Genomic DNA, 16,509 nt, shown 5'->3' with positions numbered 1-16,509 from the left:
CTCCTCTGGCCACCACGACTCTCCTTTCGCCCGCCCTGACTCTCCTCTCCCCCTTGAAGTCCTGTCCCCACCCAGAAAGCCTGATGCCCCCCCGACGTCCGATTCACCCCTCCGCAGGACTGCTCGCACCCCCACCCCGAAGGACCGCTCGCACGCACTCCCACCTGCACCCCCACCCTGAAGGACCGCTCGCACCCCTAAAGCCTTCCGACCCCCCCCTCATGTAGAAGCTCCTACCAGTGTCCTGCTGCTTTCTCTTGGCGGTCCCGGCCCTTCCGTGAGCCCTGCGCCTGCGCTGCTTCCTCTTCCAGCGGTTCGCCCTTTCTCTAACGTCAATCCCTCTTGCCCCCCCGACTCCCCGACACGATCGGGGCAAGAGGGAGCTCAAGCCCTCTTGCCCCAGCCAACCGCGGCACCCCCGACACGATCGGGGTAAGAGGGAGCTCAAGCCCTCTTGCCCCAGCTAACTGCGGCACCCCCGACACGATCGGGGCAAGAGGGAGCTCAAGCCCTCTTGCCCCCCCCAACACAATCGGGGCAAAAGGGAGCCCAAGCCCTCTTGCCCTGCCAACTCCCCAACTCCCTGACAATATCGGGCCAGGAGGGAGCCCAAACCCTCCTGGCCACGGCGACCCCCCTACCCCCACCCCGCACTACATTACGGCAGGAGGGATCCCAGGCCCTCCTGCCCTCGACGCAAACCCCCCTCCCCCCAACGACGGCCCCCCCCAAGAACCTCCGACCGCCCCCCCAGCCGACCTGCGACCCCCCTGGCCGACCCCCATGACACCCCCACCCCCCTTCCCTGTACCTTTGTGTAGTTGGCCGGACAGACGGGAGCCAAACCCGCCTGTCCGGCAGGCAGCCAACGACGGAATGAGGCCGGATTGGCCCTTTCTTTCCCAAAGCTCCGCCTACTGGTGGGGCCTAAGGCGCCTGGGCCAATCAGAATAGGCCCGGGAGCCTTAGGTCCCTCCTGGGGGCGGGGCCTGAGGCACATGGGCCCAACCAGACCATGTGCCCAAGGCCCCGCCCCCAGGAGGGACCTAAGACTCCCGGACCTATTCTGATTGGCCCAGGCGCCTTAGGCCCCACCAGTAGGCGGAGCTTTGGGACTGATGGGCCAATCCGGCCTTATTCCGTCGTTGGCTGCCTGCCGGACATGCGGGTTTGGCTCCCGTCTGTCCGGCCAACTACACAAAGGTACGGGGAAGGGAGGTGGGGGTGTCGTGGGGGTCGGCCTGGGGGGTCGCGGGTCGGCTGGGGGGGTGGTCGGAGGTTCTTGGGGGGGGCGGTCGTTGAGGGGAGGGGGGTTTGCATCGAGGCCAGGAGGGCCTGGGATCCCTCCTGCCCGTAATGTAGTGTGGGGTGGGCGTAGGGGGTCGCCGTGGCCAGGAGGGTTTGGGCTCCCTCCTGGCTCGATATTGTCGTGGAGTTGGGGAGTCGGTGGGGCAAGAGGGCTTGAGCTCCCTCTTGCCCCGATCGTGTCGGGGGTGCCGCCGTTGGCTGGGACAAGAGGGCTTGAGCTCCCTGTAAAAGCACATCTTCCGGTAACTCTATATTGAGGTCCTGAGCCCAAGCATCCCGTAATGTAACATGATCAAACAAGGGGGACTCATCTTTCAAATGGCGATGATGAAATTTGAGTGGAACTGGGAGTTGAGAGCCAATGGTAAAAGCTGTAGACAACAGCACCTGACAAGAAGCCGTCAACGAACCAGAAGGCAATGAAGTAATGTAATAGTGAATTTGCATACAGGCAAAGTAATCAGTACACGGGAGATGAAATTCTTCATGTAACTGTGTAAATGATTTAATTATCCCCTCATCATCAACCAATTGAAACACATAATGAATGCCCCTTGATTCCCATCGAGCAAAATTCAGTCCATCCACCCCAGGGAGGAAAAAGCTATTAAATCGGATAGGCAGAAAGGGAGTAATAGAAGCAGAAACAGAGTGATATTTGCAGACCCATTGCCAAACTTTCCGCAAAGGACGGTGTAGACAATATATGTTTATAATGTGTGCAGCATTTGATTACCATGATCTCAGCACCACCACTATAATAAAGAGGGGGGATTGCATAACCACTGAGGGACCACATGCATATTATATTGTATATAGCAATTTTCCCTGATATTAAGAGTGGAAAATGCAGCCATGCCTGCAATTTCTGTATCATAGCCACCAACCATGGCTCAAGGTACTATATAAACAGGACAGATCTACTGATATCTGTATTCCTAAATATTTTATAGAGTCCCTTGCCCATTGCAATGGAAACTCCCCCACCCATTGTTGCTAACAGTGTTGTATAGTAACTAAGTAAATATAACTAATTACTGTACTTAAGTAAAGGTTTTGTTACATTTACTTGTAAAGAAGTAACACTTGTTGCTTGTACTTGTACTGAAGTAATAATTTCACCAGTTGTCATTATTTTTACCTAGTTACATCTGATGCTTGCAGTTAAAAGTAAAAAGCAGAAGTGATAGGCCGGAGCACGTTACAGGGCTTCAAAGAAGGTTTGGATAGGTTCCTAGAGGATAAAGGGATTGAGGGGTACAGATAGGAGTAGAGGTAGGTTATAGGGATAGTCAGGGACCACTGCTCAGGCAATAGGCCTGATGGGCCGCCGCAGGAGCGGACCGCTGGGAGAGAAGGACCTCTGGTCTGCCTCAGCGGAGGCAACTTCTTATGTTCTTAAGTGGAAGCGGAAGCAGAAGCAAGGTGTAAAAGATGATTTCTCAGTAAACAAATGAAACAGCAAAATCTGGAATAGGACTTTAGTATTGCATACCTCATCATGGAAACAATGGATCATTTCATCTTAAATTTTGCTATTCAATGAATATAGCCTATGAAAACAATGAAACTGTCTGTGTTTGTTGAACTGGTTACTGTCTCCAGCAAACAAAATAGTGATGAGTTGGGTCACTTTGAGTGGAGATAAAGCTGAAGCTGGTGGCAATTCTTGGTAAAAGATATGTCTCTACCACAACAGACTTCCTGTCATCTGATGGAAAATTTTACATTAGGGTGACTATCCATTAGACTGATAGTCTTTAGAGAAGAAATCTGCTTGTCTGGCCCCAAGACCGTTTAGAATAGGCCGATTCTGAATAGGATTCACACATATGATGTTCTTGCTTCAGTCCTTGAAGATATTCACACTTTGCCAATAGATGAAAAATTGTTAGAACAGCAGACAATGATTCCAACTTTGTGAAAGCCTTCTCTTTAACTGGCCAGCATGAAGATGATGAAGATAAAAATGCAAGTTATGAATTAGACCACACTGTTTCTAATGTAGATGATAATGACAATGATGATGATAAAGTATTCTTTGCTCTATGGATGTCAAGTATTTCAGATACAGATTCCTTTGATCAATATCCATGAACCTAGTCAAAGACAACAGCAATATTGCAGCCTGGCCTGATTTGAAGGAACTTTTTAATCAGCATGAGCAATACACTTTCTGCAGCTGTTGAACACCTTTTTTGCTATGCTGGTTTAATAATGACTCAAGCACACTTGCATCATTGACAATCATTTTCTAAATTTAGTTTTACTAAAAGTAAAGTAGATTGAATTGTAAAGCAATAATGCTAATAGCTGCATTCATTGTAGTTACAATACTTTTACTTTTTAATCAAAAAGTATTATATTAGGTAATAACATTTTTACTTTTTTAAAATAATTTTTTTAATGTGTTCATCACTGTACTTTTACTTAAGTATTAAATAATATATTTACTTTTATTTAAGTACTTTGACCAAGTATTTTACATAGTAGCATAGTAAAATAAGGCAAATAAAGACCTGCACAATCCATCCAGTCTAGCCAGCAGTCTCACACTCATCATCTAGTAATTATTCATTTTACTTGCAAAGTTCCTCTATAAAATGTCCACTCCCCTACCCCCACAATAACCAAGACCTGTTCTCAGATGCTATGAATACGATATAAAATAAACACAAGCATAATAAAAAAAAAAAAAACGTCTAAAAAGTGGCCTAAATGGGTACTTGGACGATCAAAAAGCCTGATCGTCCAAGTACCCATAATCAAAGCTGGTTTTAGACGTACCTAAAACCAGCTTAGGCCTTTCCCCTGCCTCTAAATGCACAGGGCGAAAAGAGGCATTTTTAGAGGCGGGAGGTGGGCCGACCTAGACCTAGGCGCACAACAAATATAACCAAAGATTTAGACAGGTTGCCTAGTCGGCACTTATACGTTTTGACTTAGCCAAGTCAAAACAGGTATAAGTGCCGAAAAAGGGGCCGCTGAGCTGATTGCTGCAGCTCAGCAGCCCCAGCAACCTGCCTATCGCTGCAGGAGAGATGGCTTATCTCCCCTGCCGGCAATGCTCACCCCGAAGTGCCGTGGTTCGGAGGAGGGTAGGCGATCATCATTGTGGCAGGAGAGATGAGCCATCTCTCCTGTAGCGATGAACACTCCCACCTACAACAATCGGGCAAGAGGGAGCCCAAGCCCTCCTGCCCGGCGGCACCCTCACCCCCCCCCCCCCCCACCGGCCGATTCTGATGGGGCCAGGAGGGAGCCCAAGCCCTCTAGGCCGGCAACATCGCGACCCCCCCACCTGCCCGACACGGCCGGGAGGGAGCCCAAGCCCTCCTGGTCTGACAATCCCCAACCCCTCTCACCCCCCTGCCGTTTCCGATGGGGCCAAGAGGGGCGATCCCCAATCCCCCTGCCCTCCTGACCCAGAGGGAGCCCAAGCTCTCCTGGCCCAATGACACCCCTTATCCCTCACCCTCACTAAAATACGAAACCCCCCGCCGACCCTATAACCCCCCCAACCCCCCTACCTTTAAATCGTTGGTCGGACGGCGGGTGCCAAGTCCATCCGTCCGACAGGCCAGCCATCCATTGAATGGCTGGCCTTAGGGCCTGATTGGCCCAGGCGGCTCAAATCCAGCCCAACCCAGCCCATATGCCTACAGCTCCGCCTACAGGAGGGGCCTAAGCCTACTGGGCCTATTCTGGTTGGCCAAGATGTCTCAGGCCCCGCCTGTGGACGGGATTTGAGCTGCCTGGGCCAATCAGGTCCTAGGCCAGCCATTCAACAGATGGCTGGCCTGTCGGACAGACGGACTTGGCATCCGTCCGTCCAACCAACGATTTAAAGGTGGAGGTATTTTAGTGGGGGTGGGGGGTAAAGGGTGTCACCGGGCCAGGAGGGCTTGGGCTCCCTCCTAGCCCCATCGGAAATGGCGGGGGGAGGGGATTTGGGGATCACTGGGCCAGGAGGGCTTGGGCTCCCTCCCAGCCCCATGGGAATTGACCGGTGGGGGGTGAAGATGCCGCCGGGCAGGAGGGCTTGGGCTTCCTCTTGCCCTGTCAGCAGGGGGGGGGGAGGGGGTTGCGGTTCGCCAGGGCAGGAGGGCTTGGGCTCCCTCCTGCCCGGATCATTATAGGGGGGATTCTGTAACCGGTGTTGTTTTTGACAGACACCAGTTACAGAATCCAGCTTTTAGGTGAAGGACTGGCTCCTCCTTTGCCTAAAAGCTCTTGTTTTGGGCGTTTGGGAGTTAGGCTTTTTTTAGGTTGATTATATGGTGTTAGTGTAGACGTAGTGGTGGTCTGGGCGTTTAAACAGCTGAACGTAGAGCCAGTCCATTATCAAAAAAACCCTCCTTTTGGACATTTTTTTTGATAATGGACATTTTCCCTGCTTCTACTTTCAACGTTTAAGGCCTTAGGCCAAAAGGGGACTTAGACATTTTTTTTGATTATGCCCCTCCACGTCTTTAATCAAAAAACAATACTTTGAACAATAAACAGTTTGTATCAAAATTATGGTCCAATTAGGTGAGAAACTGAGACCCATTGTTGTGTTAGGCCTCTATTCAAATGTGCTTTATGTTTATCTTCTAATTGTTGTTTTATATTTTTAAGGACATGAATGGCATTGTTTATCCCTGACATTCTTTTATTCATATATAGGAGATGTTTATTTACTCACTGTTTTATATTTTTAGGACATGCGTGAGATTGTCATCATTGTTTAAATAATATTCAATTGTCTATCTAAATGTATTTGTTCAATTAATCTAAATGTCATTTGAACTCGTCCCTAGTATAATTTCAATTTATAGTTATATAACTTTACGTTTGACATCCATATGCTTCCCAATCTCTAGATGTCCGCATAGGCTCTCCACACATAGTCAGCTTGCACATTCAATATTTTGGATTTAACACACACTCATATCGGGTCATGTCTCAAACACCAACTTCCATGCACATTTACTTTGTGACATTCCAGCACTGCTAGACATAATTGACAAGTTTTATCCTGATCTGATTCCATGTTCAAGTTCTTACATGATCCTACGTAATATGTTTAAGTTCTGCCCAATTACCAAAGATCAGCAGATTTTATTCAATTGTTTAAGTTCTGCTAAGGATCACTAGACTCTATCTAATTGCTTAAGTTCGGCCCAACTGCTAAGGTTCATCAGATTCTATTTAATTGTTTAAGCTCTGTTCAATTGGTAAGGTTCACCAGATAATATTTAACTGTTCTAAGCTCTGTCCAACTGCTACAGTTTCATCAGATTCTATTTAATTGTTTAAGCTCTGTCCAATTGCTAAGATTCACCAGATTCTACTTATTGCTCCAGTTTTGCCCAATTGCCAGGCCTATCTAATTGTTTAAGTTCTGCCCAATTGCTAAAGCTCACCAGATCCCATTTAATTGTTCTAGTTCTGCCCAGATTCTAGTTCACTAGATTCTATTTAATTGTTCTAGTTCTGCCCAATTCCCAAGCCTATTTAATTGTCTAAGTTCCACCCAATTGCTAAGGTTCACCAGATTCTATTTTAATTGTTTAAGCTCTGCCCAATTCCTAAGATCCACCAGATTCTTTTTAATTATTCTAGTTCTGCCCAATTGCTAAGACTTTCCTCTGTTCCTGCCTCCCAAAGGCTTCCCCAACCCCACCATGAAGCCACACCCGTGGATTTTTCTTCTCCTTCTCTGCTCATCCTCCAATATCACCTTCTGCCTGAAACCCTCCTCTCCCAACTTACCCGACCCCATTAATGTCAGTACTATTTGCCCAGGCGCCAAAATCCCTACGCTATCGCGCACCAACCTTCCCAACCATGCCTCTGACTCTCTCACCTCAGTCACTTTACTGCAATGCCAGATCTGCATGCAACAAACCCAAATTTTGAAGGACCTACTTGAAGATCTCGACTCCGGATTCCTATTCATCACTGAATCATGGATTGCAAAAGACGGCATATTTACACAAAACGAACTTTGCTCACACGGTTACCAGGGCTTCTTCTCCCCCAGAATTAACCGAAAAGGAGGTGGCTTGGCACTCCTCCACAAATCATTCTTCGATGTCCAGCTTCTCGAAAAGGGTAGCCATGCCTCTCTAGAATATATGCTTGTCTCTGTCAACGACGAATTCTACCCTCATTCACTGGGTATCCTGCTATTATATCGTCCACCATCCCCCTTGAACAAATTCTCTGAACCCGTCCTCATAGTAACATAGTAACATAGTAGATGACAGCAGATAAAGACCCGAATGGTCCATCCAGTCTGCCCAACCTGATTCAATTTAAATTTTTAAATTTTTTTCTTCTTAACTATTTCTGGGCAAGAATCCAAAGCTTTACCCTGTACTGTGCTTGGGTTCCAACTGCCGAAATCTCTGTTAAGACTTACTCCAGCCCATCTACACCCTCCCAGCCATTGAAGCCCTCCCCAGCCCATCCTCCACCAAACGGCCATATACAGACACAAACTGTGCAAGTCTGCCCAGTACTGGCCTTAGTTCAATATTTAATCTTATTTTCTGATTCTAGACCCTTTGTGTTCATCCCACGCTTCTTTGAACTCAGTCACAGTTTTACTCTCCACCACCTCTCTCGGGAGTGCATTCCAGGCATCCATCACCCTCTCCGTAAAGTAGAATTTCCTAACATTGCTCTTGAATCTACCACCTCTCAACCTCAAATTATGTCCTCTGGTTTTACCATTTTCCTTTCTCTGAAAAAGATTTTGTTCTACGTTAATACCCTTCAAGTATTTGAATGTCTGAATCATATCTCCCCTGTCTCTCCTTTCCTCTAGGGTATACATATTCAGGGCTTCCAGTCTCTCCTCATACGTCTTCTGGCACAAGCCTCCTATCATTTTCATCGCCCTCCTCTGGATCGCCTCAAGTCTTCTTACGTCCTTCGCCAGATACGGTCTCCAAAATTGAACACAATACTCCAAGTGGGGCCTTGCCAATGACCTGTACAGGTGCATCAACACCTTCTTCCTTCTACTGACTACGCCTCTCTTTATACAGCCCAGCATCCTTCTGGCAGCAGCCTATTGCCTTGTCACACTGTTTTTTCACCTTTAGATCTTCGGACACTATCACCCCAAGGTCCCTCTCCTCGTCCGTGCATATCAGCGTCTCTCCTCCTAGCATATACGGTTCCTTCCTATTATTAATCCCCAAATGCATTACTCTGCATTTCTTTGCATTGAATTTTATTTGCCAGGCATTAGACCATTCCTCTAACTTTTGCAGATCCTTTTTCATCTTTTCCACTCCCTCTTCGGTGTCTACTCTGTTACAAATCTTGGTATCATCTGCAAAAAGGCACACTTTTCCTTCTATCCCTTCAGCAATGTCACTCACAAACATATTGAACAGGATTGGCCCCAGCACTGATCCCTGAGGGACTCCACTACTCACCTTTCCTTCCTTCGAGCGACTTCCATTAACCACCACCCTCTGATGTCTGTCCGACAGCCAGTTTCTGACCCAGTTCACCACTTTGGGTCCTAACTTCAGCCCTTCAAGTTTCAAGTTTATTAAAATTTTTGATTAATCGCTTAATCTTACTTCAAAGCGATGAACATACATAAAAAGAAACAATTAAAATTACAATATTAAAAAATAAAACATTAATTTAAACATAACTATTAAGATCCAAGATGGCGTCAGGCTAGACGCGCTGAGGAGCCGCTCTGAGGATTTTTCTCCTAATAATTTCTTAGCGGTTAATTGCTTACCCGATGCCTAAACGGAGGGGCCGTAGCGCCGCTGGTGCCTCACGGCCCACAGCCACCCCCGCGGCTGGTGACATCGGGGAACTCCTCAGACGGATGCAGGGAGTATTTTCGGCGTCGGAGGGAGGCCCGCAGCGGAGTAGCGGCGTCAGTGAGGCCGTGGTGATTCCTCCGGGATTGGAGACATCCTTGAGCCCCGACGCTAGGGCGCCGCCCCCGCAACCTCAGCTAAGCAGCTCTCCAAGGGGTAAGGAAACCCCGGAGGTCGGGGTCTTGCTTTCCCCTGAGGCAAGTAGTCCATCACAGAGCCTGCTGACAGGAGCTCCTATGGACATGAGCTCCTTTGAAGAAGCTGAGGGGAAATCATCTGAGGAGAGGCGAGTTAACCTTCAGGGACAGCGACAAGTTAATCAACTGGACGGTGAGCACTATGACATTTCTTTACCTTCAATTTCTTTGGAAAAACCCTCAGAAGTAACTCTGGACTCACTATGGGATCTTATGGCCGGACTAGGGAGTGCCTACCCCCACCCGCGTAGATGAAAGATGAAAGATGAGTACTTTTTGATATCTAAAATATCTAAAATATTTATATAAGTTATTAAATAAATAAAAACCTAAATAATAAAATAGTGACCTATGACGACTATGGATGCCGTTTTTGGTTTGTATGTTCTTTAAAGAGAATTGAACATACACCAAGGCATTTCTGAGGTCTGTGGGTCAAAATACTTTAAGACCTTCTCTAGTCGATACTTTATTTACGGACTAGTGAAGACCATAAGTCCCAAACTTCAGTCAATTGAGGGGGAATTATCTCAACACTCTACTGAACTTAAAGAATTGAAAAATGATATGACTGCCTCTAATTCCTCTGTTCAAAAGCTTGAACAGGAAATTAAATCATTCAAACAACTACAGGAAACTTTAATGAAAGACAATATTAATCTTAGAAGAAAGATGGAGAACTTAGAAAACAACTCCAGATACAATAACTTAAGATTAATTAACTTTCCTAGGCTTCCATTGACATCACCTAGAGAAATGTTTAAAAGATATTTTCTTGAAGTTTTGGGGGCCTCAGAAGATTCATTACCTCCTTTATCACGAGTCTATTACTTACCTAATAAGATTAAATTACCAAAAAAGTCATCGGATCAAGGACTATTGGATGTATCGGAGTTATTGGAAAAATCTGATAAAGAGGCTGTAGAACCGAGTACTTTGATTATAACAGTAGCTCTCTCTATTGATAAAGTATGGTTGTTAAAACTATTCTTTAAAAATAGACAGAAAGAATTTATGGGTTGTAAAGTGCAGGTATTTCCTGACTTATCACGAGAGACTCAAAAGCGTCGTCGTGAATTTCTTATGTTGAAGCCAGGTGTTATATCTTTGGGTGCTACTTTTTATCTGCGACATCCTTGTAAATGTATAGTGCATCACCGATCAGTTAAATATGTTTTCTTTGAGCCTAATCAGTTGACTTCCTTTTTAGCGCTCTCCCGATTGGAGGTAGAAAAATCATAAGCTCTAAGATTATTGATTAATCCCAGCAATCAGCCCTCCAGCTAACTTTATGAAAGAGTGTACATTTGTTCAATTCTTCTATCTTTGTTTTTGATAAGAAATCTTGGATCCAAATTTGAGGACTTGAGCATTTTAGTTTATACATGATTTAAATGTTATTGGAATGTTTCTTGCTTTATGTGGAATTGCTAATTTGCTTTCTGTACAAGATATTCTTGATTACATGATTTAAAAATCAATAAATATATTTAAACATAAACATAACTATTAAAATAAACTAGACTATATACAAACTTAACAAAACAAGAGTAAAGAGGAAAAGGGGATTTGAACTACAAAATATTATAGAAAAGGAGGTCAGGCAAAAACACAAGGTTGGGAATTAAAATGAATAGTCAAATACAACATTAATGAATTCAAGAGTAAGACTTATTGATCAAAAGCGTCTTTGAAAACGAATGTTTTAAATTGGTCTTGAATTTATCAATATTATGTTCTTCTCTTAAATAAATTGGCAGGGAGTTCCAGATTTGTGGAGTAGTAACAGAGAAGATAAATTGTCTTCTGGTATTAATGATCTTAAGAGATGGAATTGTCAGTAAATGCTGTTCGTTTGACCACAATATTCTATTTGTGGAGTAAGGGATCAGTGATTTAAAAATAAATGCAGGTGTTTTAAAAAGCATTGCTTTAAAGGTGAGTAGGCATATTTTATATGTTATTCTATGCGATACCGGAAGCCAGTGAGCGTTCTTGAGAAGTGGTGTTACGTGATCAAATTTTTTTGTCTTTGTTATAAGTTTAATGGAAGTATTTTGTATGATTTGAAGCCGTCTTATTTCATTTTGTGCAATTCCTTTAAAAAGGGCATTGCAATAATCGATTTAAGAGATTACTAAGGAGTGGATAAGGATATTTAGGGATTTAGAACAAAGATATTGTGAAAGGGAGCGAATTTGACGGAGTCTATAGAATGATGATTTGACGATACTACCAATATGTTCATGAAAAGTTAATTTACTGTCAAATGTAACTCCTAGGATTTTAATGGTATTAACTAATTGCAAGGGAATATTTTTTATAGTGATAGGGGCAATAAGTTTAGGAGATTCTTTCCATGGGAAAAGCATCGTTTTTGTTTTTTCAATATTAAGGGCCAACCTATTTATATCTAACCATTGATGGATTTGTTCAAGTTTATTGTTAATTGCTATGATATCCAAAGAGTTGTTGGGATCCAAAGGGTGCAAAAGTTGAATATCATCAGCGTATGCGAATACATGAAAACCTATAGATTGGCAGACAATCATCAAGGGTGCAAAAAAGATATTGAAAAGTAAGGAAGAAAGAATAGATCCTTGGGGAATACCATGAGAAGTTAATGAGCTTTTAGAATTTGAATTATTAAATGCAACAGTGGATGTACGATCAGTAAAGTAAGATTCGAACCAAGATAATACTTGGTCGGTAATGCCGATTGAATGAAGTCTGTCTAATAGAAGATGGTGATCTATGGTGTCAAAGGCAGCAGAAAGGTCGATAGAAATTAGTAAAACCGATTGGTGATGGTCCAAAAAGTAATGTATTGAAGAAGTCATTCCAATCAATGAATGCTCAGTACTATGATGCTGTCGGAATCCTGTTTGGTTCGGATGAAGAATGTTGGTTTTTTCAATAAATTCAGAGATTTGATTGAAAACAATCTTTTCTGTCAATTTTGCCATGAAAGGAAGATTTGCTATTGGCCTATAGTTAGAAATTTTTTTCGAAATGATCTTACGATCTTTAATAATGGGACGAATAACAGAAGATTTCCAGAGTTTAGGCATAGTACTTTGTATTAAACTTTCATTTATTAATTTTAGAACGAAGGGACCAAAGATTTCAAAATATTTTTTTAGAATAAATGGAGGAATTAAGTCTGCTTTTGAACTCTTAATATTAATAGATTTTAATATGGATTCTAATTCTTTAAGGCTAGGTAGGTTAAAGTGTTCAACAGCCTCCTATGAGGAACTGTATCAAAGGCTTTGCTGAAATCCAAGTAAATTACATCTAGCATATGTCCTCGATCCAGCTCTCTGGTCACCCAATCAAAAAATTCAATCAGGTTCGTTTGGCACGATTTACCTTTTGTAAAGCCATGTTGCCTCGGATCCTGTAACCCATTAGATTCAAGGAAGTACACTATCCTTTCTTTCAGCAAAACTTCCATTATTTTTCCAACAACTGAAGTGAGGCTCACCGGCCTGTAGTTTCCTGCTTCATCCCTGTGACCACTTTTATGAATAGGGACCACATCCGCTCTCCTCCAATCCCCAGGAATCACTCCCGTCTCCAGAGATTTGTTGAACAAGTCTTTAATAGGACTCGCCAGAACCTCTCTGAGCTCCCTTAGTATCCTGGGATGGATCCCGTCTGGTCCCATCCCTTTGTCCACCTTCAGTTTTTCAAGTTGCTCATAAACACCCCCCTCCGTGAACGGCGCAGAATCTACTCCATTTTCTCGTGTAACTTTACTAGACAATCTCGGTCCTTCTCCAGGATTTTCTTCTGTGAACACAGAACAGAAGTATTTGTTTAGCACATTCGCTTTCTCCTCATCACTTTCCACATATTGGTTCCCAGCATCTTTTAGCCTAGCAATTCCATTTTTCATCTTCCTCCTTTCACTAATATATCTGAAAAAATTTTTGTCTCCCTTTTATACATTTTTAGCCATTTGTTCTTCCGCCTGTGCTTTCGCCAGACGTATCTCTCTCTTGGCTTCTTTCCGTTTCACCCTGTAGTCCTTTCTGCTCTCCTCTTCTTGGTTTTTTTATATTTCACGAACGCCAACTCTTTCGCCTTTATTTTCTCAGCCACTAGGTTGGAGAACCATATCGGCTTCCTTTTTCTCTTGTTTTTATTGATTTTCTTCACATAAAGGTCCGTAGCCATTTTTATCGCTCCTTTCAGCTTAGACCACTGTCTTTCCACTTCTCTTATATCCTCCCATCCTAACAGCTCTTTCTTCAGGTACTCTCCCATAGCATTAAAGTCCGTACGTTTGAAATCTAGGACTTTAAGTATCGTGCGGCCGCTCTCCACTTTAGTCGTTATATCAAACCAAACCGTTTGATGATCGCTACTTCCCAGGTGAGCACCCACTCGAACATTAGAGATACTCTCTCCATTTGTGAGGACCAGATCCAATATCGCTTTTTCCCTTGTGGGTTCCGTCACCATTTGTCTGAGCAGAGCCTCTTGAAAGGCATCCACAATCTCCCTACTTCTTTCCGATTCTGCAGACGGAACATTCCAGTCTGCATCCGGCAGGTTGAAATCTCCCAACAGCAGAACCTCCTCTTTCCTTCCAAACTTTTGGATATCCACAATCAGATCCTTATCAATTTGCTGCGATTGAGTCGGAGGTCTTTAGACTACACCCACATAGATAGAAGTTCCATCTTCTCTTTTCAGAGCAATCCATATCGCTTCTTCCTCTCCCCAGGTCCCTTGCATTTACAAACGCCTTCCTCAAATTTCAAAGATTACTAATCATTGGGGATATTAATCTCCACCTAAACAATACCACCAACAAAGATGCAACTGATTTCAATAACTTCCTCACTTCTTTAGGCTTCCCCCCCCCGGCACTCTCTCCAACCCATGAAAAAGGGCACACACTGGACATCGTCAGTTTCCTAGATCTCACCGATCACAAAACTTCGGTCGATGACACTCGTTGGGAACATGTTCCCTGGTCCAACCACTTCCTAGGGGCTTTTTGCCTCCCCATTTTCATGTCTCACATCGGGTCCCCTCCTCGTTCCTCAAACTCCATTACCTTCCGAAAAAAAATTGCTAGCGAACTATTCTGGACCAAATTCCTAAACCTAATTTCCACCATTCCTAGCCCTCCAAACCCTGAATCCAACTGGCATAACTGGATCACCCTCTCTGAGACCACCTACCACTCTCTCGCACCACTATCCACTAAAACTGTTTCCTACTCCCGCAATGCCCCTTGGTACCTCCCATATCACAGAGAACTGAAACAGAAATGTCGAATACTGGAAAGCAAATGGAAAAAATCTAAATCCCCCACTGACAGACAATCCTGGAGGGTTAATATTAAATCCTACAATACCGAACTAAGAAAAGCAAGAAAGAACTACTATGGTAACAAAATCTCCAGATCCAACAACCAGAGTAATACTTTGTTTAACATCTGGCGTTCCATATCCTCTAAACATGAATCCACCACACCACACTCCCCTCCTCTGCCAATGATCTAGCAAAATTCTTCAATGAGAAAGTCACTACCTTACGATGCTCATTCCCACCAGCACCCTCTTACAACTCTCTGGTGTCTACCGACTGCAACCCGACTCTAACCGTTACCAACCATATTCCAGTCGACAGATCCTGGACCGCCTTCGAGCTCGTATCTGATTCCCAGATCGCTAAACTCTGCCTCAAGTTGAAATCCTGCAACTGTACCTTGGACCCTTTCCCCTCCTACCTATACGAGAAAATTCCCACACAAGCCATCTCATCTCTCACCAAACTTATAAATTCTGCCCTACTTTCAGGTCTATTTTCTACAGAAATGGGACACATTGCCTTATCCCCACTTCTGAAAAAAGCGGATCTAGACCCCTCCACATCAGCCAGCTATCGCCCAATAGCAAATATTCCTCTCCTGACAAAGATGCTGGAGTCCATCATATCCACCCAACTCTCATCCTATCTTGAGAGATTCTCCATTCTCCTACCCTACCAACATGGCTTCAGACCCAACTTTAGCACCGAATCCCTATTGGCCTCATTAATCTCAAAGGTCCAACAACTTCACTCTTGCAACAAGTTCGCTGTTCTTCTTCAATTTGACCTTTCTGCAGCTTTCGATATTGTCCATCATGATATACTAATTCTCCAACTTTCTGAAATTGGCATAAACTCAACAGTCCTAGATTGGTTCTCAAAATTCTTACGCTCCCGCACCTACTTCGTTAACATGAATGGCTCCTCATCCCTCCCTTGGAAATCGATTTGTGGAGTTCCCCAGGGTTCACCTCTATCTCCGATTCTTTTCAATGTTTATATGTCCTCCCTGAAACTCCTCCAACTATCCCCCTTGGAAACATTTTACACTTACGCCGATGATATCCTTGTCCTCCTTGAGACCGACTCTAACCTCACCAATCTCTCTGAGAACATCTCTTCATGTATATCAAACCTCCAATCCTGGGCCCTCACCGTACAAATGAAACTAAACGAGACCAAAACAAAACTACTATGGCTCGGCCCAAAATTAGATCAGCTACCCACCCTCATCCCACTTTCCTCTGGCACCACTTTGCAGCTTGAATACTCAAGCAAAGTTCTGGGCATCATCATTGATTCTACACTGTCCTTTAATGACCACCTTAACTCCCTAGTAAAAAAATGCTTTTTCAATCTTCACATGTTAAGGAAAGTGAGATCCTGTTTCCATGAACAACACTTTGCTGTCCTCGTTTAATCCATCATTCTTTCCAGACTGGATTACTGTAACTCCATCTACCTAAGCCTAACAAAGAAAAGCCTTCTTAGACTCCAGCGGATTCAGAACACCACGGCTAAACGAATCTTTGGAAAAAGCATATTCGATCACGTCGCCCCGCTTCTGTCTAAGCTTCACTGGCTCCCAGTAATCCTTAGAGTTCACTACAAATGCGCCTACCTAACCTTCAAGTCTCTACACGGCTTCCTTCCTCCCCTTTTTCAACTATCTTGGAACTCCTCGAATCCCAACACCACCAGATCTACTCAAAAATTCAAACTATCCTTCCCCTCTTTAAAAGGCATATCCCATGCAGGAAAATTAGGGACATCCCTCTTCTTCAGGATCACCGAACTCTGGAACAGCTTTACTATCCCGCTTCGGAGTC

Source organism: Geotrypetes seraphini, chromosome 10 (genome assembly GCF_902459505.1).
Source record: "Geotrypetes seraphini chromosome 10, aGeoSer1.1, whole genome shotgun sequence".
NCBI classification, from domain to species: Eukaryota; Metazoa; Chordata; class Amphibia; order Gymnophiona; family Dermophiidae; genus Geotrypetes; species Geotrypetes seraphini.
The sequence above is the reverse complement of the archived record's forward strand: the minus strand, read 5'-3'. Positions refer to the sequence as shown.